The 5346-nt window shown below is 29.6% G+C and overlaps 1 pseudogene; it reads right to left on the bottom strand.

Moving 5' to 3' along the window:
- Positions 1-480: 480 nt before the first annotated feature.
- Positions 481-1684, bottom strand: LOC135950636 (putative nuclease HARBI1; annotated as a pseudogene).
- Between the last annotated feature and the right edge of the window lie 3662 nt (positions 1685-5346).

Below are 5346 nucleotides of genomic sequence, written 5' to 3'. Positions count from 1 at the left end.
TGTGTCATCCAATGCAAAGGATTTGCAACAAAATAGTAATTAAAATGAGTTTTATATTATATCCATCAAGGGGTGCTTTAGTTTTGACCTTTTCATTTTCTACCATAAAATATTTTTTGATTTTATGTTACCACATATGGAAAGATTAACTTTAAAAGTATTTGCTTATCAATAATAAACATATTAACAAATGAAAATAATACATATTCTAAATTTTAAGTTTTATTTTTATAAAAGAAAATATAATATGAAAAAAATTCACTGAGGGGGTGCTTTAGTTATGGCCGATACTGTATATCCCGTACCGTGCGTTAATTTTTTGAATAGTTTTTTAGACAAATGGATTAGTTGTTTCAGTTAGAGTTTTTTATGTTTTTTTTATTTGTATTTTTTATTATTAGTATTGATTTTGTTATAAAAAAATATAAATCAAATCTGAAATACAATTCATAAATTTTAAAAATTGTTGTACAGTGTAATTTAGTTTTCGATGCTAGTAGTAGAAAATACATTTTGCACAATTTGCAAACGTTGTCTTCTTGCAACACTTAATATAGTAGACGATAAAAAATCACCAGTGGATATTACGTTTTCTTCAGTTTGCTCAAAGTCCTCGTATATTTCTGGTAATGGTACTCTTTTACGAATTAAAAAGTTATGTAATACCAAACAAGCGTTGATTATTAGTCCTGCTTTTTGGGGGCTATAAAAAAGTGCTCGTTCCTTGGACAGGCATCGAAATCGACTTTTTATTATACCTATGCATCTTTCCACGAGAGCTCTAGTGGTCTTATGAGCTACATTATAGCGCTCTTCTGGGACACTTGATGTTGCACTTATTGGTGTCATCAACCAAGGCTATTTAAAATAAATATAAAAATAGTATTTTTCATTAAAATTAAGCTATAAAAATACCTGCAATGGATATCCGCTATCTCCTAGAAGCCAAAAGTTACGTTCACCTGTTTCGTAAAGTTCTTCTAGGAAGTTGCTAGCACGAGACTGACGCCATACAAACGAGTCATGTGCAGTTCCACCAAATTGAGCATTTGCGGCAAGAATGCGATAATCGGCATCGCAAATAATCATTACATTTTTTGAATGTCCACCCTTTCGGCAATAGTACACATGCTCTATTTCATTTTTTGGAGCAGAAATTTTAATGTGCGTGCCGTCTATTAGTCCAATTACTCCAGGGAATTGAAACTTCTCCATAAATTTCAATTTAATGGACGGGAACTGATCTCGCTTTGGAAATTTGATGTACTTATGTGCTATTTTATTTACAGCTGTAGCAACTGCACACACACATCTGCTTACCGACGTTTGAGACAACATGTCTGTGCACAGATAAACTATCTTGCCCCACACTTCTTTGGAAGTTACCACTTGCAAAAAAACGTAGAGCACTTAATACCATTATCTGACTTGTAATAGAATGTTTGCGGCTCGAATTTGGCAAAAATGGAATTAATTCGTTGATTAACTCCAAACACAATACTTTTGGAATCCGATATAAATCAACAAAGTGCTCCTCAGTCGTCACCTCAAAACTCTCAATATATTCCTATAAAATATGATAATATACACAAAATTACTGACATAAAACTTTAATAAAGTTTTCTTACCTTTGCTCATCCCGAATTTCTTGCGATAATTCAATTAAAACCAATAATCCTGCCATTTTTTAGAATTATTATTTTATTATTTTAATATTTTTGTATATTTGAATAGTTTGATACTTAATGAGAGAAGTCAAAGTAGATATGATATAAAACTATCACGTCAACAATGGAATGAAACACTTTTTCATTAAAGGAACGGGAATCGCAATTTGTGTAATTGTGAAATGATAATATGAAAAGTTCTTATGAAAATGAAAAGTTTTTTTCATTTCACCGTTTCACAGAACCAGAATGGTTCGGAATCCTTTACAAAATAATTAAAAGCATATTGCGCCATCTAAAATCGGTTATTATATTTTGATATCGAATATGCGATTTGAGAATTTTTGCCCTAAAGTTTAATTTTACATAAAAAATAGGTGTTTTTTGAATCCCCTCGGTAACAAAAATTTTTAATTTTTTTTGCATTTAAAATATTTTATGAAAACTTAGCTTTCAGAAAGTATAAATTCCTTATACATCCTCTTAGAAGTTTTTTGCGATAACTTAATAAGGAAAAAAGTGTTTTCCCAAAAAATTAACGAAAAATCGGCTTTTCAAAATTTTTTAAAGTCAAATACATACAGTTAGGGACATAACTATTTGTACACCATGTATTTTTCGATAATTTTAAAAATTAAAACAAATATTCAACAATATTAAACATATTTTAATTATAAATATTTTTCTAATTTATTCTCATTTGAAAAAAATACTAATATTCAACAAATTGTTTAAAAAGGTACAAAATAAGCAAAAACCATAGGGACAAAAGTATTTGTACAATTCCTAATATGAGTACTTGGTACAATAATTTGTACGGTGCTATTTTGTTTGTTTACATTTTTTCATTAAGTACCGTTACTTTTTTCATGTAAAGCAATTTTAAATGCAGAATAAGTAGTATGCTCCAAAATTGTCTGCAATAAACTGTTCAAAAATGGGCAAGAACAAAGAATTGAGTATGGATATTTCAAAAATTTAATAATTGATCAACATAAAAACGGAAAATCGCTTCGTTTTATTAGTAATTTATTAAGTTTACAACATTCCACGGTTCAATATGTAGTTAACAAGTATAAAAAGAGTGGTTCTGTTGAAAATGCATCTAGGAGCGGTCGACCAAGTAAACTTTCTAATCGGGAAGTGAGAAGTATTTTAAACGAGGTGAAAAAAAATCCAAGAGTAACTCGGGCGGATTTAGCGGAACAAGTCGCTAATACAACAGGAACAACTGTTCATCCAAAAACCATTGGGAGAGTATTACATTCTGGAGGTTATACAAGCAGAGTACCTCGCAAAAAACCTCTTATCAGTAAGAAAAACCGAGAATTACGTTTGGAATTTGCTAAGCGTTGCTTAGACAAGGATGAAGAATTTTGGGAAACGGTATTATTTACGGATGAAACAAAGGTAAAAATTTTTGGCAACGACAGCAGAGGAAAGGTATGGAGGAAAAAAAATACAGCGTTAGATGCACAAAATTTGATACCAACAGTCAAGCACGGTGGAGGAAGTGTGATGGTATGGGGTGCAATGGCTGCCAGTGGAGTAGGGCGATTAGTTTTTATAGACGGTAATATGGATCAGCATCAATATAAAAGAATATTAGAAAACAATTTGAAGCCTTCCGTAGATTGTTTGGGTCTTGGTCCACGTTGGATATTTCAACAGGACAACGACCCCAAACATACTGCGCGTTCAGTCAAGGAGTGGTTGCTTTATTATGCACCAAGGCAATTAAATTCACCCCCTCAATCACCTGATCTGAACCCTATCTAACACTGTTGGGAAATTTTAAAGCAGATCTTAAAAAAGCTTTGGAGGAAGCTTGGAAGGAAATATCTCCAGATAATACAAAAAATTTAGTTCGCTCGATGCCCAGAAGACTGCAAGCCGTTATTGATGTGAAAGGAGGTCCCACAAAGTACTAATTTTAAGAAAAATATAACATAATTTTAATGATATTTAAAATGTAAAAAAACTTTTGTCCCAATGAATTTAGCTTTTTTTTGTTATTTCTTAAATAATGCGTTAAATATTAATATTTTTTTTATTATAATTAAATAAAAAAATAAATAAAAATAAATTGCATTAAATTTGTTTTAATATTAGGCTTAATTTCTAAGATTATCAAAAAATACATGGTGTACAAATAATTATGTCCCTAACTGTATAACTTTGGACTTACTCATTATTTTTAAACAGTTCTTTTCTTATTTGACACATACGTATGTAGGTTGTTAGTCCAATGAAGGACTAACTCATGTGAAATTTCATTCAAACCAATCTAACCATTTAGAAGTTACAGATTTATTTCCCTCTTTTTGTTCTATACCACTATGTGTCTCTTACGATAAAATTCGTTTACTGTAAAATGTAAACATTGACTTACGTTAAAATCTTACCCCCTATAATTTTGAAGTTATTAACAATTTTGATATTCTGAGAACGCTAAAACATCAACGCTAAACTTGCAATAAAAAAAAAATTATAAAATGTCGCTTACGATAATTTGGATATGCCCAGATCCTTTGGAATATTGTTCCAAATATTTTGTTTGTCTACACCACAAAAATATTTAATATATATTTAAAATTTTTGACGGATATTTCAATATTCATAAAACTTAATTCTTTTACTCACTTCAAAAAAGAATACAATATAATTTAATTAAATTTATGTAAATTATTAGATTTTTTCGCACACTGTAACTTTTTGTCTATTATTGTGTTCAAACTTTTCTTTTTAACATCTCGTTCAATATTAAACTCATAATGTCTTTCTTTGCATATAATAAGCCTAAGTTTCTTAAACACAAAATTAACTGCAAGCACACAATAACAAATATATACAGTGGTGGTCAAAACATATGCAACTAGCATCAGAATTTTACAAAAGTTGTTTAAACTATTTTTAAAGGTAAACAAAAATATTCATTTGCTTATAATATTTTTTTATTAATGGATTAAAAAAAGAATATGAAATTTAATTCAGAATTTTTTGCATTGAAAAGAAAAAAAATTAAAAAAACTACGTATGGTTTGATATTTCAATGGTCAAAACATATGCAACTAATTGCTTCTAAAACATTTATGTCTATAAAACTTGATATTTGGTGGCAAATCCTATATTTTCAATGACGGCCTTACATCGGCAAGGCAGTGAAGCTATCATATTGGCAATAAAATTGTATAAAAATGTATACAAAAAAACGAAGTAACGAAACATACATTAAATGTAACAGAAACATAAGGTCAATGAACATCTTAATGTTCAAGGCCAACACATTCGTATATTTCATGAATTTATTTTCTCTTAAACGAGGACACAATTTCTCTCTTCCCCTCGCTATTTTCTTATTTCAGTCCATACATTTTATGGAAGTTTAATTATTTGCCTTTCCATAACTGTTTAAAATTTGTTTCAAAATAACTCAAAATTTTGAGGGCGTTTAAAAATCTTTGAAAACGGTATTTGTATGTCCCCACTTGTTCGCTTTTCAAGTTTAAGGTTTTATTACCTACTAAAAAACCTTAAAAAATAAGAGTTGAGAAAAAGTAAATTTTTTACTATTTCTGAAATTTAGGCGCCTCCAAAATTATGGCACAATATCGATTGCAAAATCGAAACAATTAACGGCCATTTTCACAATGTACGATTAAAAGTTAACGTGAACTTT

Source organism: Calliphora vicina, chromosome 2 (assembly GCF_958450345.1).
Source record: "Calliphora vicina chromosome 2, idCalVici1.1, whole genome shotgun sequence".
NCBI classification, from domain to species: Eukaryota; Metazoa; Arthropoda; class Insecta; order Diptera; family Calliphoridae; genus Calliphora; species Calliphora vicina.
The sequence above is the reverse complement of the archived record's forward strand: the minus strand, read 5'-3'. Positions and strand labels throughout refer to the sequence as shown.